This window comes from Anguilla rostrata, chromosome 13 (genome assembly GCF_018555375.3).
Source record: "Anguilla rostrata isolate EN2019 chromosome 13, ASM1855537v3, whole genome shotgun sequence".
Classification (NCBI taxonomy): Eukaryota; Metazoa; Chordata; class Actinopteri; order Anguilliformes; family Anguillidae; genus Anguilla; species Anguilla rostrata.
Genome location: NC_057945.1, coordinates 39,461,871 through 39,486,453, shown reverse-complemented (window position 1 = coordinate 39,486,453; position 24,583 = coordinate 39,461,871).

Sequence of the window (24,583 nt, the reverse complement as noted above, 5' to 3'; positions counted from 1 at the left end):
GTGAAAACAAACTGCCGGTTTTTATATTTTAATTGGTCTCTTCTTGTGACACTTCGATTCGCAGATTTCTTCCCTTTCTTACATTATTATTTTTTATTGAATTAAAAAAAATCCCAACAAAGGGCTAAAATGATTACTAAATATATATAAGTTTCAATATAGTCTGCCAAGTTACAATGTACCTGTCAAGTTACCTCACTGTTTCCCAACACATTTATTTTATTGACGCAGGTCTCTATTCCAGGTGTTAATGGTATTTTATTAAGGGTTTACCGAATTCTCCATCCCTTCCCCTCCCCCTCTAATTAAGAAACAAAAGGCAACACCATAGTTCAGAAGGGCAAAATAAAAAATAAAAAAACTGGAGCATGAGAGTAACATTTCTGTGATGAATGAGATTGTGAGCGTGTCATGATCATGTTAACATCTCTGCATTTAGACGCTCTTATCCTGGGTGACCCACACACTGGTTACACAGAGTAACCAACCCTGGTTCCCTAACCACTGTGCTGCACTGCTGCTGTATAGTACCTGGAGCAAGCAGGTGAAAAGCCCCTGAGGCTGCCTGGCTTACTTCAGAGGTACTGCAGGACTTATAGCCCCTGTGCGGACGTGCTAAATGATATTCCATACGTCTCCGTGGCACTGTGGCATCCCGATCCATCCCGGCTGCGAAGCTGGGACTAGCCGTCCCGCTATACATTTACCGGTGAGGGGAAGGGGGACAGCTTCGTCGGGGCTTTGAGAACTCAGGTCTCCTTCTTTAAAGCCGAAACGATTTAAAGATCCGGGTTTGGGGGCCGGACCTGGTCTGCAGGCGGAGGGGAGGCCCTGCTGGGCTGGCTCTGATTATTTGACAGTACACACCTGTGCGATGAAAGGCCTGAGGGTCAATGCATTGTATTTGAAGTGTAGCTCGGTAAATGGGAGCACTGGAGAGTAGTGTGTGTGGGTTTTTGTCCTTCCTTTTACATTAATAATCAAGAGCCAGGTTTGGGGGGAGAGTCCTGAGGAATGCGTGGGTCTCCCTCTGCATTATTCAGAAACCCAGCGATTCACACATTTACTCAAAGTCTGTGGTCCCTCCGGTTGTCCTAATGCCGCCTCAGGCTGCTCCAGTCTGCAGCCACCCTGTGATGCTGTAAGGACAGAGGGGGCAATAGGGTTTTTTGTTTTTTTTGTCCTGGGCCCTAAATGAGGGGGGCCCAATAGTCTGTGAACTTTTGGTGAATATTATTGTCCCGGGCTGGGAATAATGGAATAAGATAATTTTGGAATTTCACCCAACAGCCTTGGGTTTAGCAACTGGTTACTAGTCCCATATATTCTGAAGGCCAGTATACTGGGAATCAAAAAACCTGTCATTGCTTTTCCATCGTTGCCTCAATAATGCTCAATAAACTCATTAACAGTTGCAGCTCGACCTGCAGAGCCCTTGTCAAAGGACGTGGCTTCCCGTATTGGTATTGAAACGGTGGATGTGACACAAAGGCGAACATCAAATTATCTTGTGGGGAAAACTCAGTTTAAAAAAAAAAGGGAGGGAGGAAATGAGGTCGGAGCTCTAGCGCTAAGCGGCCATCTTGTTTGCAGGTCACGAGCCCCACTAATCGGTGGTTTTCATTCCTATTGATACCTGGCTTCAGACGAGAGTCCCCTTGAAGTCACAGGAGAGGCGGGCAGACAGCTTTTGATCACCAAGGTCAGGATCACTTGATATTCCGAATGAGTTTGGAGACACTGTTTATAGAAGGATGACAGTGTTTCATAAGAACGAAAGTAAAAAAAAAAAAAACCGGCGATCAAAACTGAGAGGAAGAATGAGGGAAAGAGGGAGAGAGAGGAGAGAGAGAGGGAGGGAAAGGGAGATAGAGATGAGAGGAGAGAGAGAGAGAGAGGCAGAGAGGAGAGAGATGGAGGGAGAGCAAGGGAGATAGAGAGAGAGGAGAGATAGAGAAAAAGGGAGGGAGAGAGGAGAGAGAGAGAGGGAGATAGAGATAGAGTGAGGGGGGGATTGAGGATTGCCTGGCTCATCTTTCAGAACTGGGGGCTATGGTGACTGTTTGAATCCTGGGGGGGTGTTGTTGCCAGTCAATCCTGATCTTTATCTCAGCTCACGGATCTGTGTTTATCACCTGACTCTCGGGGGGGGAGAGGGAGCCGCTTTGATTGTGGAGAAGCACAGCAAACCCAGGCTGTTTTTGGGCCAGCCTCCCCCCCTGACTGCGACTGCACCCCTGGCAGGACTGAGGGGAGCTAAACGGCTCCTTGCAGCAAAGGCTCCCCCCGTTCGTTTGCTAAGTGCAGCTTGGCTGGTAGTATCTCTAGTGGGCAATAGAACTCTGACACAGGAAAAAAGGGGGCATTTTACAGGCACTTCATGGGTTCAAGGAGAAAATAAAACCTAGAGGCGCTTGAGTGATGTACTTGGACTCTGGGCGAAATATGAAATCTGGGAAAAATCTGAAACTGATCCAGGTTCAGCGACTGGGGGGGGGGGGTGGGCAGAACCTGTGTTTTTACCACAGTTCCTTCATTAGGCCAGCTTCAATCTGGGACTGTGATTTTTCACAGCTGTTAAAAAAAACGACCATCGGAAATGATTCACGTAGGCGGGTGCGAGGGAAACTACCACGACATGCTTAAGAGAGAGACACAATGATAAAACTGACTGGGCAAACAGACGGTTCGATCAAATCAGGGCCAGGTGAAGTGCTTCATTAGAAGTGAGCCGGACAGGGCGAGTGTAACATTAGCCAGTAACGCAGGTGTACGGCGGGGTGGGGTCAGAGGTGTACGGACGTGTTCCTGGGCCGGTAGGTACCGGTCCGTATGGGAACCGGTGTCGTTGGTGGTACTGGGCATCGGTACTCAACCCACTCGAGCCAGATGTGTATTCGGTTGTGCGGTTCGTGTGGCCAAGACCGGCATGTTTTATACTGTTTTGCACATACAAGGCATTCATATTTATGCATTTACATACTGTATAAACCAGGGGTGGATGCGTGTATGGTTTTTAGAGGGGAATGGGGGGAGGGAGGGGGGTAAGCTTGGGGTGTGCACCCCCAATTTCCCTCACCCAGCCCTGTACACATCTACGCGACTGATACAATGCTGCCTTGCCCCGCCCCGACAGAAACAGCTTCATCAATGAACAAATCCACAGTTCAGACTCACACAGCAGCAGACTATTTATTCACAGTTGTGTGAGTAAACAAGAGTATATGAATTAGTCAACAAACACGTATTCTTATTCTAAAACTACAAAGATGTACTCAAGTTATTATTGCTTTCATTAATAATATATGAACTTTTCTTGTTCAAGGAAATATGATTGGCTTCCTTACCAGTCTCTGCATACATATTTCATAGACTTTCATAAACTGCTCTCTCGCTTCTCGTCTCTTTTTAAGTGCTGCCAATCTGTATGTTATAATCATTTCTGTTGCTGACTTATAATAGCTAGGCTAGCGAGCCGAGTCAGGAGGCCCATTAGGGCACTGCGGGAATCTGGATGAGCTGTCTGAATGTTCTGTGACCTCGCACACGCATTCACGCAGGCACACACATACATTCGCGACACACGTGTGCACATACACGCGGACAGACACACATACACATGCAAACACACACACACACGTATGCACACACACACATGCATTCATGCATACACACACACACGCGCGCATACACAGGCAGACATACGCACATACACATGCAAACAGAAATGCACGCACAGGGGGACAACAACAGACATCTATTGATTTCTTTTCTTTGCTTTTCGGGTTACAGTAGCTCTTGTAGAAGCCCTGTTTGTTTTGAGTTGCCATTCTCAGAATCACATTATTTGCACATGCTGTCTGGGGTACGCTTGTGCACACTTGTACACATGGTTCTGGAATATCCTGAACCAATTTACAGCCCCTGTAAGCTGCACCTTTCCTTCCTCCAGACACAGAGGATCATGGGTCTGCACATTGATAAACATAGCATAACATAGCATAGCGTAACATAACATAGCATAGCGTAGCATAACATAGCATAGCATAGCATAGCGTAGCATAACATAGCATAGCGTAATATAGCATAGCATAGCATAACATAGCATAGCACAGCATGACATAACATAGCATAGCATAGCATAGCATCACATTACATAACATAGGATAGCATAGCATAACATAACATTCAACCATCCACATGGTATTCAGCCCAACAATGCTCACCATTTTCCTGCCTACATTGTACCAAGTACTCTGATTACCTACAGGCTACATCGTATCTAACAATGTATCGCCTGGCCTTGAAAACCCCCCAGAGTTTCTTCCTTTACTACATGCTGTTCCACACATTGACTACTCTATGTGTGGAAAAAATGCAGAGATGACAGATATTAAAGCCTTTCCCCTCTCTACTCTTAGGATAATAATTGTTCCTTCGATAATTAAATTCATCAGAATATCCAAAGGGCAGGATTTCTGCTCACCTGACAGTAATTTTTATAATGGTTTTAAAATATAACAAAAGGCTGAAGTGTAGCATTATCATCCATTAATTATAAGCCTTGGCCTTTTTATTCTTCAACTAATGTGCTTAGTCTAAATTTCTGCCTCAAAGTTTATTTCAACAAGAGGATATGATTACGTAATGCATAGATCACTTCATGTCGAAACAGCAAAGAGGCTGCAGATGAGAAACAATGATGAACAATTTTACATTTCGTAAACGTGAGCACGTTTTCACGAATGCGGTCGCGCTCAGGTTCAGGTGTGGATTAATCTTCATTTGGGCCTTCCTTAACTCAGGCTAACTCGGTTTGTCATCTTTACCAGAGCATGTCCGAGAGGCTGATGTAGTGACGGTTATTTATTTTGTGGGGGAGCTGATAGACGGGGAGTTTGGTTCGTCGTTAAACCACATATAAAAGCCAGTGTCCCTGGCGGCATGATATGAGCTCCTTGGCTCGATTTCAGAGGATTCTAGAGAGCGTCTTGCAGAGTCTCCTGCCCGTCTTGACCTGCATTAACTTCAGACCGGGTGCAAATTATGGAGAGGGGGGTGGGGGGAAGGGTGGTCTGACACAGCTTACTGAAACTGTAACAAACAAAATTTTATTGGGATTGAAAAATACATGAACTACATAATTTTAAAATGTGTGTAAAATTTTTGAATGTGTTTCCCCAGCCCTGTCGGAACTAAACTTGTACTACAATTTTTTGGACACCCCTACGATGGGTCATACCATTTCATATGAGCTTGACCTCACTCACCACATTAGCATATTAATTGTTAAGAGAGAGCGTACTACATGCTTCAAATTATGGGAGAGCCCCCCCCTCAGAAGGGACCTGAGCAACCCCCCAAAAAGACCCTGAGACCCTGGTCTGTGATCTCATCGCCCCCCCCCCCCAGTGTAATTCTAACCCCGCCTTCAGTTGAAGGGAAGCTTCTATACTTAGTGCCGATAAAATGGCATAAGTAAAATGCCAATCACCAGCCAAACCTGGCACTCATAGCTGTGACCTTTGAACCCACAAACACCATTTTTAACCATTAATCTTTAAGAAATAAATAAATAAATAATAAAACTTTTGAAACGTTTGCTGCTGAATTGCATGAGAGGCTGGCCACCCGCTCGCTTCACGGGTGTAATTATGTTCGCCGTGACCACTAACCTCCAGCGCTGGGATTATACACCCACGCCTCTGCAGACTTAATCTCAGATCCCCTCCTGTCAGCACACCCACCTCTCGTGCTAATTCAGGTTTATGATATTCTTATGGTTTCGGATCATATTGCTTATGGCCTTTGTGTTCTCCTTTCTTAGGGCTCGCATTACACTGCAGGCATTTGGCAGACGCTCTTATCCAGAGCGACTTACGCACCTTTTACACATCCATCTTATCCAGACCAACTTACAAAATACGGCATATCCATTTTATACAGCAGGATATATAAGGAACGGAGTGTAGCACAGTGGGTAAGGAACTGGGCTTGTAACCGAAACGTCGCAGGTTCGATTCCCGGGTAGGACACTGCCGTTGTACCCTTGAGCAAGGTACTTAACCGAAATTGCTTCAGTATATATCCAGCTGTATAAATGGATGCAATGTAAATGCTGTGTAAAAGTTGTGTAAGTCGCTCTGGATAAGGGCGTCTGCTAAATGCCTGTAATGTAATATGTAATACATACTGAAGCAATGTAGGCTAAGTAACCTGCTGCAAGGGTACAACGACAGTGTCCTAGCCAGGAATCGAACCTGCAACCTTTAGGTTACAAGACCGGCTCCTTACCCATTACATGTATGCAGCCCGTATGCATTCAGAATCTGTGCTTTGGTTCCCGGTTTGGCACACCGTGCTTTAGTCGGCGAGCGTTGCGTCTCCACTCGCTTGTGTGCGTGTGTGTGTGTGCTTGTGTGTGTGTGTGTGTGCGTATGTGCGTGTGCGCGTCTCCACTCGCTTGTGTGCGCGTGTGTGTGTGTGCGTGTGTGTGTGTGTGTGTGCGTGTGTGTGTGCATGTGTGCGTGTGTGTGTGTGTGCATGTGTGTGCGCTTGTGTGTGCGTGTGTGCGTGCGTGTGTGTGTGCGTGTGTGTGTGTGCGTGCGTGCGTGTGTGTGTGAATGCCGTTGGCCAGGCCTGACGCCGTTGCCCATGTTAATCGGGCCGGGCTGAATGGACGCCTCTGTCTCTCCCGCAGCGCGGGGACGCCGTGGACGTGACTGCCCGAGCGAAGGCAGAGCGATGCAGAGCGGTGAGCCGCTCAGAGACTCCGCTGCATCTGTGATTGCTTCGCTCTGCTGCTGGTATGTGCAAAGTGCCACACAGCATTCAACGGTGTCGCCATTGCCCTCTATTGACGGGTGGCCTTTTTTTTAGAAGTATTCTTATATTCGTCCTCCTGTGAGAATGACTAGCAGTTAAATCTTTTTTTTTTCTTTTTTTTTCTTTTCAAAAAGGGTCCCTGGCTGTGGCGGAAATGAAACATCGAAACAGCTGTAGTTTTTGAAATGGCATCTCAGAATAGATTCTGCAGGAGCTGTTACTGTCTCAGGGCATATTGAGCACAATTGTCTCATATGAGCTAACAAGAGAAGGACAAATGCCTATCATGCCAACCATTCTCCTATGAAACTGATTTGCAGCATCAACTTTTCATTTTTTTTTTAAAGAGCACCATTTTTCTTTTGAGTATAAATAACGTGGTTTTCCTGCTGCAGAGCTCACAGCTTCTGGATTGTAGGCCACATAAAATAAACCCCACATATAGACGCTGGGTAAAAAAATAATAGCTGAAATTGAGGTGAATCTGGTTTATGATGTCAAAGTTATTTTGTTAAAAAAAAGTTTAAAAAACTGTTATTAATCAAATAAATTTGACAGGTGAAGTTTTATTTAGTTAGTAATTATGCGCAAAACCATGGTCAGTTTGGAAAATAAGGATTACTGGAGTTGTAGCCCCTATGTGCTAGGAGGTATTCAGTCTGAGCCTGCCCCTGTAGTCAAATGCCTTTTCTCTTAACAACAGACCTACGTAGATTAAACAAGCAGCCATTAGAAATGCATCACTGGGAATGTTTAAAAACAAGCACATAACCGCCCAGACCCACGGCGCAACTCACTTCCGCAGACACATTTTAGCTGGCACCACCTGCGCATGCATCCCACAAAACATCCCTCAAAGGTCGTCCGTGAGTGAGTGAGTGAGTGAGTGACCACAGTTTGCCATGCATGGCCCACAGCACCAGTTACTGCATGCCGTGGGAAAAAGAAAAGAAAAAAAGAGAAAATGTTAACATTTTTCCTTACTTCCAAATCCACTATCAACCTGTATTATTTGCATACTCTCACAATATAAGTCTATTACCCAGAGGACAATGTGTCTGTTCTCTGTTTCCTGTGAGTCAGAATCACAGAATTCTGCAGGGATGTTCATTTAAGAATGAGGGGCGGGTGGGGTGGGGGTGCTTAATGATTTCTTCAGCTGTGAAAATGGGAATGGCTGTGACAACAAAAAAAAAAAAAACTAATTTCAGCCCCCCTGTGAAATGCTCAGTTCAATGTCCAGTAAACAGTAAAGTCATTTATGCCCAAATTGGAATTCAAATTTAGAGACAAAAAAGAAGGAAGAAAATGAAACGGAAGAATTTGGAAGGTGTAATTGGTTGGAAATTAATTAGGGAAGATGAGAAGGGCTTAAGTAAACCACCTTAATTGGCCCTGTGCGTTCTCCAGCCATATTTACTGATGTTACCCTGGGTCTCCTTCCAGCTAATTTAACCCTTTACGAACCAGAGAAAGTGCCCTATGCCTCTGTGCTTGCTGCACACACACACACACACACACAATAATTTATTGCTATACTTGTGAGGACTTCCCATTGACTACATTCATCCCATAACCTCTAACCCTAACCCTAACCCCAACCACTACATGCCTAACCGTAACCCTAACCCTAACCTTAACCTAATTGTAACCCTAACCCTAATCCTAAATCCTAACCCTGAAACAGCCTCTTGAACTTGTGGGACCAGCAAAAGGTCCCCACCTTGCGTAATTTTCCTCGTCTTTCTATCCTTGTGGGTACATTTGGTTATCACAAAGATAGTAATACGTGTCCACACACACACACACACACATGCACACGCACGCACGCACACGCACACACGCACACACACACACACACACATCACAACCTTCAAAGTGATTACTCGCTTCACCCACATCATGCATTCACAGTAAAGATCAGGAAAGTTTAACTAAGAATGTGACTTAATGGGACCCTTTAGCTACAAGCTAGTTAGCTAAATTAAGTGCTAATTTTATGTAGCCACGTAGACTATTAAGGTTACACTACCGTTACCTTGAGTCCAGTTAACTCGGTTGGAGTCAGCCAATAAGGTGAACAATGTTAATTAAGTTGTGTGGGGGAAAAAAATTAGTCGAAATGCTTTAATTTTGCCTACGATGTTTGATTTGTTTAGGTCCTGGACTGTGTGTCTCCAGGTGATTATTTCTGTGTCACAATGGTGATGATGCTGCTTCTATCGAAGTTGAAATATTAAGTGTTTTTCAGCAAAGTCTGAGGCCAGAATCAAAACCCTTTGAGGGTTGAAAGATAAAGAGTGCTTGAACATTATATCCAAGGGGCTAAAACCGTATTATTTATTTTCTTTGTAGTGACTCTTGACCAGGGTTACTTCAAGTTTACAGCTGGTTTTATACTTCTTCATTTTATAAGTTTGTAAGTGAAGTGCAGTTCTCCAACACGCAACATCAGTTTTTTTTAAACCAGCCATTTGAGCTCACAGTTCCTTAGTGTTGGATTTCAGTGCTCTAGTCCCTACACCGTGTTATTATTTATTTTCATTGCAGTGGCAAAATGGTGATTTAGAACATAGACAGAAGTGAGCACATAGGCCAGACTGTACATTTCAAAGAAAACTGTTTATCAGCTGTTTTTAAAATTTTTATTTCTTTATTTATTTTTTAACTTCACTGCAGTGGCAATAAAACTTTTACTGAGTGCTAGCATGTCGTTAGCCTTTATTTATACCTTATCACCTTCGCCAACGGAGGTTACGTGATGATATCCGACCATCTGTCCATCAGTCTATGAGGTATATCTGGAAAAATAATGGCTAAATTGGCATGACATCAGCTGTGCACAGTCATGTTCCCAAGGGATAGAAACCCAAAGATTTTGGTGACCCCACGACCTTTCTTTTAGCGCCACCATCAGGCCAAACTTTCAAACTGTGATTTGACATATCTTGAAAATGTACGTCATATAACTGGATTTCCAAGACATTTGCTGTGCAAGTTCATGTGAGGAGAGATTGTAGTCTTTGGTGGAGGTCTGCACTCTGCTGAATGCACTCTTTTGAGTTTATTCTGTAATTGAATGTTCAAGGTGAAACTGTTTGATTATGGCCAGAAGCACTGACAATTTCTGTCACATTCTTGATAAACAGCAAAAAAAAAAAAATTAATTATTTCCTTAAAAGTTTTTTTTTTTGAATCAACACAAATCCCATTTGATTATAATCTGTAATGCTGAGTAATCTGACGGTTGCTATGGAAATCACATCAGAATTGTTCAGTATAATTTTACACTTTATAAACTAAGCGGAATCATCAGCCAGTGCTTACATTATTGAAACCGGAAGTGTCAGCCCACGGAAACCGTTTAAACCATCCATCAATAATTTTGGGCTCTTCAGTTATAGTACGAGATTCGTCAAGAGTACGGCTAAAACTTTGACCTGTGCCTGTCGGTCAGAACTCTGAGAGTCCTAACTTCGGCCGAGCACCAGAAACGAGCGAGTAAAAATCATTCAGAGAAGAGGCTCATGGTCCAACGTTCCGGAACCCAAGCAGAGGCTCATGGTCCAACGTTCCGGAACCCCAGCAGAGGCTCATGGTCCAACGTTCCGGAACCCCAGCAGAGCCTCATGGTCCAGCGTTCTGGAACCCCAGCAGAGGCTCGCGGATCAACGTTCTGGAACCCCAGCAGAGGCTCATGGTCCAGCGTTCTGGAACCCCAGCAGCGTAAATAACGGAACGCGGTGGCTGTCTGCGTCTCGCACCCCCCGGGTCCCGTTACTATGACTATTATCGGCATGTTTGGAAAATATCGCGTCTAAAGACACACAAACATAGTCTCTAGATTGCATTAAATTGCATTTAAGGGAGCCGCCTGTCCACAGAACGCTTATTTAAGGTTAGCCTCATATTGTTAACCTCGCTGTCACATCTATGGAAAATTATATTGCAACATGTGATTTATGTTGCTTTGCTATGTTGCAAATTGCGGTCACAGTCCCTTGTATTGTTTTCTCCCCTATCACTACTCTTCTTATTGTAAATATTGTGTTTCTAATGAACTGAAATTATTTGAGGAAGAGTTTGTGGGCACATCTCTTTTTTTACCCCCCTTTCAAGTTCTGTTTAAGAGAACCACGACTCTCATCTCATGTGAAATCTTATTCCTCCCTGTAACTGTGTGTTCTCCAGAGCAGGGTAACTGGGACAGGATTTACATACGAAATCAGCCGCTGAGAAGTTGCCAAATAATTTCCTGTACAAATATGAAAGTGTGCGATATGTCTCCTTTATATATTGACAAGAGTCTTACATTTTTTTCATAATTGCAAAGCGAAATTAAACGATGTGTCACGATGAGTTTACCGGAGCGGCTGTAATTATAGAAAGCTGCTAAAAACACATTGCACATATTGAGCCCTTAACTAGCAGAAAAAAATATCCTGGATTTATGAGATTCACCATTGCTGTAAGGAAAGGAAATGAAACGAGATCAATATGCTGACATTTTGGTCAAACTGAATGGCAATATTGGCCATTGTTTTCTCTGTGATTAAACAGTACCAGACCATGTTCAGTGACTCACATTATACGTCTGTATTCATTTATTCATTATTTTGTGTGGCAACATTTTGAACACAACCCCCTTATCAGCGTTGCCACAGTGACGATGGTAGTATTACACATTCAAATTCAAGAATGTTCAAGGGCCCAATGGCAGAGTTCTTTCTCTTCGTGTTTCCCATCGCCCATGATCATCTGAACTAGATAAATATCCAAGGATGTTGTGTGGAACCTAGTCAGAATATTTATATTTAGAGTGAGTAATGTAAATACATCCTTGTTATATTCGGGATAAACATCACCAGTGCCATTGGAAGTGATCTACCATTATATATGGATAATAATGGTAATAATCAGGATCCGATTCAAAGCCCTGACCCTTGCCTACACTGCCGCCAACAGGACAGCCCCCACCTACTTGCAGGACATGACTCAGTTCTATGTGCCTGCTCGACCACTCCGCTCTGCGGCAGCAGGGCGTCTTGTAACCCCTCCCACCCACCCAAAGGGATCACAGAGCTTCTCCACCCTAGCTCCCCAGTGGTGGAACGAACTCCCCGTCCCTCTCCGAACCTCCCCCTCACTATCCATCTTCCGCCGTGGCCTGAAGACTCATCTCTTCAGACTATACCTAGAATAACCACCACCACGCTGTATTAAAAAAAAAAAAAAAAACCCTTTTTCCTGTCACTTGTTACATGTTGCCCCATCCCTGCACTTCTTGGTAAATTGTATTTGTCCTAATACTGTAGCTTATTCTTCTGCCTAGTTTGGCTTTGCAGATGTTAGACCAGGATAGTGTTCATTGTTCTCGGCTAGAAATAGCTGTACAAAATAAGTAATTGTACCTTACTGAACCCGTGTTCAGCAGTTGTCTACGATCATGAAAATGCACTTTTTGTACGTCGCTTTGGATAAAAGCGTCTGCCAAATGAATGTAATGTAATGTAATGTAATAATGTCCTAATCATTTACTTTTTCTTTTCTTCATTCAAAGCTTGCAAACCTACACACATATTCTCTATCATAAGTTATGTTATTGATACTGGTTGTTGATTAATTGCTGCTGTTGTTGAATCCATAAGCCTTCTTCTTATTGTAATCCCAGACGAAAATAAACACAAAGGTATATTCAATTGGCGGTTCAGTTTGAGAGCCTTGGCACCTTGTCATGTTATCATGAAGCTCATGCATTATGAAAGAGCGATGCTGTGTTGATTGTGTGAATCATATGAAAGATCATGTCATCACACGGAAAATGCACAACTCAACTGTACTGAAACAAACATTACCAAACATAAGATTAAAATATGTGTTTCTTCAACAGAATGTGGAAATTACAGCCTATCTGAAGTCCTTGGAGAAAACAAACATTTGCATCATGTCCTCAAAAAAAAAAAAGTAATTTCTGCAATGAATCAGTGCAGAAAAAACGAATATTGCCTTGATGTGAATATATTTTAAAAATCACTATAGCTAAAAGGTTTGCAGAACATTTAATACTTTTATCCACTGCGACTATTATTATTATTTTATTTTTTTTCAAAATTCAATTTCATGTTGCAGTTCATGGCTGGAAATTACTGATAAGAAAAATACCAATTTATTTACACAGGCAAGTTATATACTGTGCATATCTCAATATGATTTATGTCATTTGGTAGTCACATGAGTTATCACAATTTCTTATTTTTATGTGATAGCAGGATGTTAAAATTCATGCGACGGACTGAGCACGTGCAAACAACGGACCCGGACATTCCGATTGCGAGATCCTTAAAGACCTGGGAAGATTAACTCGTATGCATGGTTGATTGCTCCTGATGTTTGGGATCCCATTAGAACTGGAATACCACAGGTGTTTGAAGCAGATTTGCACTCCGAAGCAAGGTTTTTTCCGGTGATATTGGTTCTTCCTTTTCTCCTGTTAAACTGGAGCAATCAGATGGTGAGTTATTGCTGTCATATTTACCCAGCTCTGACATGAGTCAGCATCGCTGGAAACCCAAGTTAAGATCGTATTTATGAGGGGTTTGAAATACTGATCCTAATGAGTGCCATTTCAGAATTATGGACAGGTGAGTGGATACTAGGGTGAGAAAGTTGTTCCGTACACATTATACATTAGTGATGGACGTATTCTCATCACACAACACACAGCTGAAAGGTTTTTTTCTTGACATTTATTCTGTTACATCCACTCTGAGAAATGTAATTATTATCACATTGTTTGTTATGACCTTTTTGTTATATGAATTTGCATATGACCTTTCACTCAATGCATAGGGCATTGTGTTTGCGTGCGTGCATGTGTGCGCACCTGTGTGTGGGTGTGTGTGCGTGCATGTGTGCACCTGTGTGTGGGTGTGTGTGCGTGCATGTGCGCACCTGTGTGTGGGTGTGTGTGCGTGCATGTGCGCACCTGTGTGTGGGTGTGTGTGCGTGCATGTGCGCACCTGTGTGTGTGGCGTGATGTGGGCACCGTGGGTGCGTGCGTGCATGTGGCACCGTGTGTGGGCATGTGCGTGCATGTGCACCGTGTGGGGTGTGTGCCCATCGCACTGTGTGTGGTTTGTGTGCGTGCATGTTGGGTGCCTCGTGGTGGGTGTGTGTGCGTGCATGTCGCCCTGTGTGGTGTGTGCCTGCATGCACCTGTGTGTGGTGTGTGTGGGAGTGGCCGGTGTGGTGGTGGCGTGCATGTGGCACTGTGGGGTGTGTCGCATTGGCCCTGTGTTCCGTCCAGTGATGTGTGTGCATGGCACCTGTGTGAGTGTGCCGTGCACATTGTGTGTGTTGCCATGCACTGGTGGGGTGTGTGTCGTGCATGTGTGCACCGTTGTGGGTGTGTGGGTGCAAGGCGTGCCTCCTGTGTTGTATGTTTGGAACCTGGAGGTTTGGAGGGAGGTGTCCCTTCCCAGTGATGCTCAGTGGGGGTGGGGGGTGGTGGGGGTGGGGGGGGGGGTTGGCTAGGGATGGAGGTGTCCCTCCCCAGTGATGCTCAGTGTGATGGCACTGACAGATGCCTCACAGTTATTCCTCACACATTCTCTCCAAACACAGTATGAAGCTGAAATATAATTACTGATGGAAGTCCAATACTTTTCTTTTGGCTTCGAAAAAATTAAAAAAATAATCCAACAAAATATCACTATATCTTGATTTTTAAAAACCCTGTTAGAATCAGGAATAGTTTTTATTTATTAACTCATTTTTTCAACCAACGTGAATTTAAGCGATTCTTTAATACTTAGGACAATTGGTGCAAGGCACATTTTCTAATAATAGGAGCTTTTCAAGCCATACAAACATCAATTTGCCACTTCTATGCAATGTTCCTTTTGAAGAATGTGGAAGAATTCCTGTTAGCGTTTTTCCAGTTGCTCTGCTTCGGAAGCTCAGTGAACATCTGAAGACATTTTATGCCGAAATTTGTATTATTCCAAATTTCAAAGATGTTTATTAACAACCTGGATGGAAACGCCAGATTCAGAAAGCACAAGTCCTCCCCAGCATTTTGTTCCGATCACCTGGATTTGCTAATTAGCACAATTCTTCAGCCAGGAGATATAACTAATTAGTGAAATCAGCAGGCTGAGTTTACAGGAAGAAAACACATATGGGGTGCATTCCAATCGCTTATTTGTTACCTCCTTGCTTCCTTTCCTTGCTCCTTGCTCCACCCATTGGAGGATGCAAGCAAAGGAAGCAAGAAAGCAAGGAATGGACGCTAGGATGGAGGAATCGAGGAAACGTGTATTAGGCAAACAGAAAGTCCTTGCTCTTTTAAGCTTCAGTTTAAACCATTGTCAGTTAGAGGCCTAGTTTGGCCTTCCACACTAGAAAAGGATGCCAGCAGGTAAAAAAAGTAAGCGATTGGAATGCACCATGGTTGGAGTTTTACTTCCTGACCCATGGACTTTCCACCTCTGCAGGAACAGGAAAATCACGCCCCAAAATTTGTCACTGTGGTTTTTATTTAAAACATTCCCCTAGACTAAATAGGCATGTAATTCGATGATGGATGAACATACTCAAGGGATAACCCACTAATGTGAATGTCAGCTCCTCTAAGGACACATCAATAACACTCAAATCAAATTATTCAGAACTTTTAAGTAGAATTTGGCCAAAAGTTTGGTTTGGAGTTATACACACACATGATAATAACAACAACAACAACAACAATAATTGTTGTTATTATTATTGCATTATAAATGATCTGATTTGTCACCAAAAATATTATTAGGTACTAACCCGTGTTCAGACAGGGGTTAAGAAAGGAGGGGTTCAGCCATTTTAACTGCTTCACGTTAGTAACAGCAGAACCATGTTCTGGTCAAATACACACGCGCTGCCACACACACCTCTCAGAGAGAACACAGCCGGGTGTGTGTACCGCACACCTCTCAGAGAGAACACAGCCGGGTGTGTGTACTGCACACCTCTCCACACACACAGCCAGGTGTGTGTACTGCACACCTCTCCACACATACAGCCGGGTGTGTGTACCACACACCTCTCTGAGAGAACAAAGCCGGCCAGGTGTGTGTGTATGTGTGCCGAACAGCCAAAGCCTTTGTAAAAAAAAAAAAAAGAAGCAGTGAAAGTGTGCAGCGGTGATGACAGTGTCTCTTTAACCTTTAGCTGCTTTAAATCCGCGTTCTTCACAGTCCTGCGCAGGGCGATACTGTGGCCATTACGCAGGGCATCGCTTTCCAATCCCCGGATCTATTTCAGGATCTATTTGCAAAATGAGTCAGGTTAATCCCTGGGAATGTGCGAACGCTTCGGAAAGGGTAATTTCATATCCACGGGCGCCTTTTTGTCACCCCCGTCTCGCGATCTTAGAAACACGTACGATCCATTATTAAAAAGGATTGTAATTGATCACTATTGATCAGGTAAAAAAAAAAAAAAAAAGGGTGGAAATATTGACAGGGAAATCATCCCAGGATGTGTGCGATTCTATTAGGAGTCTGGAATTACAAAGCGATAGCATTTCACTTGCGTCAGGAACCAATTAAAATCTTAACATAATCTACACGTTGGCCCTGACCTACGTACTGTTGAGGGCACGCGTTTGAATGACAGAGTTCCTTTAGAATTAAGCTGCTGAAATTGGTACATCACGATATAACAACATTAAAACTAATCTATAGACATCAAAATCATGTTCAATGAACCCATAAAAAAATACTGAATGGTGAAATTGTTACAAGGCAAAACTCAAAGAATTAAAAATAAATAAATAAAATGTTTTCATCATGGTATTCAAGTTAATCTACAATCGTAAAAGTACCAATAAATACCATGACTCTTGTTGGACATTTAATTCCCCATTTGTTCTGGGCCCAAGGATGGATGGATGGACGAACTGACTGCATTCCATAACCACCTTGGTGGAGGTAATCAGTGGACAGCATGACTCATTTTTTGTTGAATGCTTGCGAATAAGGGGCTTGATGAGGTGGACTCAGGTATGCTATTTCTGGTCTCATTCCGTGTTTGGCGTACAGGTGAGTCCATAACTGTGACCTTCGTATCTCTGAGGTTATAAAGAAATGCAACCTCCTTTTTTCATTTAAAAAAAAAAAAATTGTTTCCAGTAAGTGTTTATGAAAAAATTGTTTACAAAAAGACACCTATTGGCATAAACCATCTCAGGTCAGAAAGATGGATTAACTGCTTGGTGGCCAACAAGACCTTGTTTCATTTATAAGGGTGTCCTTGAAGAAATGGTTTCAGGCAAATTTTCTAACCGTGACCCCCCCCCCCCCCATCCCCCCCGTTCCTTCGCCCCCAGAAGACCATTTTCGGATTACCTCCCGACGGCCCGCTGATTGTTCTGGCAGATTTTACGTTGTGAATTTCTCGCTGAGCTGTTCTGAGAGGGCTCGGCTGCGGGGTCACATCGTCCCGGGCCGTGTTCTGCGCCCCGTTAAATTAGGGGGTCGCCCGCTCATACCAGGTCAATGTAACCATGGCGACGGTAAGAAAACCGTGTAGGGAGATACTCTTTCTCTCTCTCTCTCTCCCCCCCACCCCCTTTCCCCCTCTCTCTCTCTCCTCATCCCCCTCTCGCTCTCTCCAAACCCTCTCTCTCCCCCACCCACCTCTCCTCTCTCTCTCTCTCCTCACCCCTCTCTCTCTCTCCAAACCTCTCTCTCTCCAACCCACCCACCTCTCCTCTCTCTCTCTCTCCTCACCCCCTCTCTCTCTCCAAACCCTCTCTCTCTCTCCACCCCACCCGCCTCTCCCTCTCTCTCTCTCTCTCTCTCCTCACCCCCTCTCTCTCTCTCCAAACCTCTCTCTCTCTCCCCCCACCCGCCTCTCCCCTCAGATTATTTTTTTATGACTATCTATTTTCTACTTCCATTCACTGTATTTTCTACTATTTACTGTAGTATGTTTTCTAATTAATGTTTAGCTTTTCAATGTTTAAACGCTTGCTTTGGCAATATGTACAGTGTGACGTCATGCCAATAAAGCCTTTTGAATTGAATTGAATTGAATTGAATTGAATTGAGAGAGAGAGAGAGAGAGAGAGAGAGAGATGAATGCCGAAGGGAAAGATTTATATCAAGGTGAGGTCACCCGTGCGTATACGTACGCCACTGCAGGACATGCGGCGTACAGCAGTGTAGCGGATTTCTTTGTGCGGTCGTGTAAATCTCAGTATCAGTCCCCTCCCAGGATCGCACAGCGTGAGGAAGTTTGTTTTCTCGACGTCCTTCGTGAGAACGGCCTCTGAGCGAAAGCCTGGGTTTGCGTGGAGCTGGCATCCAGCAGAGGCTTCGCTTCATACATACGTACCTGGCGGAAAGGTTATGGGTACGACAGGCCCTATACTCAATATGAAAAAAAATCCCCCCCCCCCCCCCGCTGCTAAAATGATGTTATTACGGAACATGAATTACGTTAATTACTGTGAATTACGGAAACCCCACCAACATCCACACTGCAGAATCTCATCGTGTGATAACGTGTTTATGAAATAATGAAAATGGAATGTACATATCCATACCACTACAGACAATATTTAACAAATATATTTATTATCCTGCTTATTCTTCTTCCTAATAGTATTGTTATTAAAATGATGTGCTGATTGTCAATGCTCTACACTTTAAGACCCAATAAATTATTGACTTTTTTTGAGCAAACACAGGCATCAATGACATTCTTCTAAAAATTCTTTCTTTCCTTGAAGGCCCCCAAACCCCCCCCCCCTCCCCCACCCCCCTCCAGTCTTTAAAACTGTGACTGAAGATAATTCGGGTGGGACTCTCAGCTGACCAACCCCGGCCTCAGCTGACTGAGACGGTTCCAACTCAGACGCCAGGCTCCACGGCGAAGCCCTGAAATGAGTTAAACTCCCATGAAGCAGAGTGGCCCGAACGGGATAAATCAGGATTAAAGTGGAGCGGCTCGCCCGTCGCCTCCCACAGAGCCGTTACCATGGGGATGCCACATCCCGTCAGGCCGAAGCAGGGATGGCGGAGTCCGGAGTGGGGCAGAACTATCTACCAGGAGGAATGATTTAAAAAAAAAAAAAAATACAAATAATTAAAACGAAAAGCGACAAACGCCTGATACCACAGTTATACGTGTGTGCTTAAAAAACAAAAAACAAAAAAAAAAACCCTTGATCGTTTTTCGTTACATAAATGGATCGTTACATAAATTAGCATTCACACCAGCACCGTGAACAACCCGCAGACAACTCCTCGTGAGCCTTGAGCTAAAATCCCACGACTTGTCGATCTTAGATTATGACCGTGTTCCATGAAGCTTTACTATCCCAATTGTTACTGGTCAGTTGAAATGATCTCACTGTTGTGTAGTAGGGCTGTCACTTTTCTTTTTTTTTTTGTTCTAATTCTAATCAAACTTGTTGGAAGCTCAGGAAATAAAAAATAAAAATCTAATACGTAACCATGAGTTTGAACTTATCATTCTGTTGACTCGGCAAAATAAGGAGCCCGGCTGTGCTCATATGTGTGTCCTGTTCACGGTAGCGCTCAGCTCTCTCAAAGAGACCAATGAACAGCAAGCCGTGTTATCGCTCTGTCCGCAGGGCACGACTTTAAGCCGCCTAAAAATGAAGTTCATGTGCGGGTCACGTTTTCCGCGTAGCCTGTAGGCCGTACGCTCCAAATGGAGGAGCCGAGAAAACGCGTAACTCCACCGAACCTCGGGAGCGCCACTCGGATAAAAAAAAGAGGAGTTCTGCGCGACTGGAGACAAAATAATAAGCAAGGAGAAAGTCGCCTGCGAGGTTTGAAATTGCCAACTGCTCCAGTAACAGTCCGAAGGCTGGCACCTTTTTCCCCTCCGAAGGAGATCGCGCAGTTCACTTCAGTTCATGCAAGCCATGCCGAACTTTTGTGAACTTAATGATGGACCTCTACGTTGTAACTTTCTCTTTCGCTTCCGCAACGGTTGATCTGCATCAACGAGTCATTGTATTGCTGTGAACGGCATCGTTGGCATTTTTATGATTGTCGATGGTTCAATATGCCGTTGCCTTTATTTCTTAGTTTTAGTGTTACGTCACGAAAATCCACCCCATGTTACAATAAACAGAGCAGCTATTACATAACATTTACATTGCATCCATTCATACAGCTGGAAACAATAACAATGGCTACTTTAACAATAACCACAACCTCAGAGAAAACCCAGTTGAGCACACACTGGATATATAAAAAGACAAACAGGCATTTATTATGCAGCACCTAGGTTATCCTAAAAATGTATAACACTCCAGCACTACAGTATACACAGGCACAGCGCTGGTTGCAGGGTCTAACTGGGCAGCCAGTATGCAGGTCCAAATCCAAGACTGAAGTGCAAACAATTGTCTTTTAAAAAGCCCATCCACCGATCCCCTCACAGTTGTTCCAAAGTAGGAATTTCGGGCCATCGCCAACTTCCCGTTCCAACCCGAGCTCTTTTCCAAATTAGTTTTCCGTTGCTAAGCAGGAGCAGTACCGGCCCAGCGGGCGATGTAACAAGTTCGCTGGGGGAGGAGAAAGTAAGCGCAGCGGTTAACCGTGTTGTAATAATTGCCAGGCTGCCAGAAAAAGATGCAGATTATCTATACATAGTCCTGAATATTTATAATCATGCCACTCTGCTACAGTAACAGGCACTCCCTTCGGTCTGGTTGCCAGGCGATGGCCAGCGGTGACCTCATCTCCGGGTGTGTGTCGGAGAGGGCGGACAGGTAGCGGCCGCACGTCTCCTCTTCGGCATGTCTCCTCTTCGTCACGCCTTCCGACCCGCGTCTCGGCGACGGTGGGGCCCGCGTGACGCCCCCCCCCTCGTCTCGACCCGCGAGGGGAGACGGGGACAAACGCCGCGGCGGCGAAACCAAACGCCGCGGCGGCGAAACCAAACGCAACAAAGCAGCGGAATGTAAGCACAGCAGACTTTTGACCGTTGACAGTTAATTACATTACATTACATTACATTACATTACAGGCATTTAGCAGACACTCTTATCCAGAGCGACTTACATTGCATCCATTTATACAGCTGGATGTACACTGGAGCGATGCAGGTTAAGTGCCTCGCTCAAGGGTACAACGGCAGTGTCCTACCGGGGAATCGAACCTGCAACCTTTAGGTTACAAGACCAACTCCTTACCCATTGTGCTACACCGCCGTTAATTGTGTGGGAAATTAAAACCTGGTCATAATAATTATTCAGTTAGGTAAACTTTTGAAAAAATTTATATTTTGATGGTAGAACTAATCTGAACACGTTTCTTATTTTTGAGATTCAATCGAACTCAATTTTTTGGCAAAAGTGACAGCCCTAGTGGGTCGCTCTTTTTCTCATTACTGGTCAGTTAAAGTGACCTTGCAGTGTGTAGCTCTCAGTTTCTCATTATTGGTCAACTGAAGTGTCCTCACAACGTGCAGCTGACATTTCCTCATTATCGGTCAGAGGAAGTGACCTCACAGTGTGTAACCCTCGTTTTCTCATTATTGCTCAATTTAAGTGACCTCGCAATGTGCTCCTGACATTTTCTCATTATTGGTCATTTCAAGTGAACTCACAACGTATAGCTGACATTTTCTCATTATCGGTCAGAGGAAGTGACCTCACAGTGTGTAACCCTCGTTTTCTCATTATCGGTCAGAGGAAGTGACCTCGTTGTGTACTGCCGTCATTCGCTACCCCTGGAATACTGCCCCTCTCATAGGCCTTTATCTTTAAGATCTGACAGAGCGATTAAGATGTGAATATCTCATAGGTCGCTTAACAAAGCAATTGGGATTTACATTTTAAAAAAAGATCATATAACTTTATATGGCTTTCTGAACTGTACGATCACGTCTGTGTTTATGAGAGATTAGCCTTTATAAACGAGTTGTGCTCTTTACTTGCCCTGAGGGAAAAGCAGATACTAGTAATTTAATATGTATTATGATATTCACATGGCCATAGCTAAGGGAAAGATGTTCAGCTGCTGAATAGAACACTTGTGGGGGGGGGGGGGAGGGGGCCAAAAAAACCAAAACAAATAACCTGAGAATTTTTTTAGAGCCATGTTTCAAAGGTAACATAGCAGTGGGTGGTAGAATGGTGCAGTGATTGAGAAACTGGCTTTCTTGGTTTCGTTCCCAGAAAGAACACCGCCGTTGTACTTACCCCAACTTTCTTCAGCGAACGTCTGGCTTTTGTAAACGGATAACGTATAAATTCTAAGTTACGTAAGACGCCCTGACCGTCTGCCAAGCAAATAAATAATAACAATAATAATAATAATAATAGGAATTTGACTTTGCGGATTCACAAAAGTATTGATCGCTCCCCTCTCAAAGTCCAGACAGGTATCGATCCCGCTGTACACATCCTCGCTTTCATTATTTTAAAACGATTATTTTGAAATAATTTCTCGGCTTCCTGTGAAGCTCAGGAACGAGGAGGGCCGAGCATCGCTCACGTGTGAGTCATCCTCAGGTGAGGCTATGCGTGTGTGTGCATGTGCGTGTGTACAGTGTGTGTGCGTGGTGTGTGTGTGTGCTGTGTGTGTGTGTGTGTGTGCGTGTGTGTGTGCGTGCGTGTGTGTGTTGTGTGGTGCGTGCGGTGTGTGCGTGCGTGCGTGGGGATGCGTGCGTGTGTGTGGGCGTGTTCGGTTGCTGTGCAGGTGTGTGCATGTGGCACACACCACCGCGCCCCGCCCCCCCCCCCGTGGGGGTCCCCTGGAGCGGGCCTGGGCCAATTGCTCGGCACCCTTCAGCAGCATAAAACACGTCAACAAGCAACACTGCTCCTCTCCGTCAGGCGATTGTTTTCAAATTGGCCTCGGGAGGACGAGCGTGTGCTTTGGTCTCTTCCCCCCCCCCGCCGCCCCGCCCCCACCCCCAACCCGAAATGTCAGGTTACGGCAGGTATAGTTTATCAAGAAAACTCCTGCTTGTTCTCTCCTTGAAACGTATATAGGAATGAGGGGGTAAACAGCTCTGTTTGAGGCGTGGTGTTTATGAAATGTTACCCATGCTGCTCATGGGATCTGAAGAAGGCCCAGGCAGGAACTACTGTATGAAGCTCTCTTTTTTAAAATATATATATTTTTAAATTTCTGTTGAGATACCAATTCTCCTGTTTTATTTTTTTTTTGTAAATGGACACAGGTTGTTTGAATAAGATAACAGTTTAACATACAAATGAGTAGAATATACAGAGCTCCAACACATTTACAAATTCTCAATGAATTTTTGTTAAAGGGGGAGGGGCGGCTCATTCCATATTCCATTTTTCAGTAAAACATCTTGGTGACAACATCTCTCTCTCTCTCTCTGAAAAAGCACAGCACAAACACGACTGAACTGAATTGATACCGAGATATCAAACTCGTACGAGATGAACCTGCGGGAATCAAATCAATCAAACCCGCAGCGAGGAAGCAGCTGGAATCGAGAGCGAGCCCAGCGCCGCCGCCTCAGATGCTACTGTACGCTCGGTCTCGCTGTGAACCTTTGAACCTCTCTGTCATTCACCCCTTCTCTCTTTATAGCCAACTTCATTTCGCGTTTAGGAAATACCGGGAGATCATTGAGTTTTCCCCACTAAAAGCTATTGCCGCCCCGGCCGTGGTCGAATCTTTCCACTGTGACACCCACAGGCGGCGAGGCTAATGTTTCAATAATGACTGTGTGGGTGGTGAGGAACTGAGGAAGCCAGTGCTGGCGAGGATCGAGCCACAAGAGATAAAGTAGAAAAAAAATCAGAGTGGCGAAAGGGGAATTGTGCACTAATGAGAGTTTTTATTTTTATTTTATTCTTTTATTTTTTTTTTTTTACTGTAAGTTTGGTGCCCAACGTGGGCCTATAAGCATCTCCAATTCCCACCCACCACCATTTTGGAACGGCTAATCGTCTGCAACTGCAGCTGCATTCACGCTGTGAACCCCACTGCCGATTTGATGAGTGTTGACAACTGCAGTTCTCCTCCTAAACACATGGTGTCACCAGCTGCTTCTTTTCACACCGCAGACTACAGCTAAGCTTGCGCAGAGTGGAGTCGGAGGAAGACCTTTCCCACGTGGCCATCACATGCCGTCGACAGGCGCCTGACCGACCAGCAGGGGATCTCTGCATAGTGACGAATGTAGATCCCTAACTGACTGAACCCTCCCCTTACCCTGACAAATGCAATCACCAGTTACACGTTACCTGCTGTGTGGTTTTATAAGAAACTCAGGCCCCTCTGCGATGGAGTATGACCGCTATGAAAGGTGTGTTTCTGTGATATTTAACACAGCCAAAAAACTGTGCCAGCCTGGAGATTTCAGTATAACTACATGAAAACATCCTGGTACTGCTACTGCTACTGCCATTGCTACTGCTACAGCTACTACTGCTGCTGCTGCTGCTACTACTGCTCCTGCTACTGCCACTACTACTACTGCTACTGCCACAGCTACTACTGCTACTATTGCTCTACTGCTACTGCTACTGCTACAGCTACTACTGCTGCTACTACTACCACTACAGCTACTACTGCTGCTACTGCTACTACTACTACTACTACTAATAATAATAATACTAATAATAATAATAATAATAATAATAATAATAATAATAATAATAATAATAATAATAATAATAATAATAATTAATAAATAAATAAATAATAATAATAATAATAATAATCAAAAGGCCTGAACTGTCTGCTCT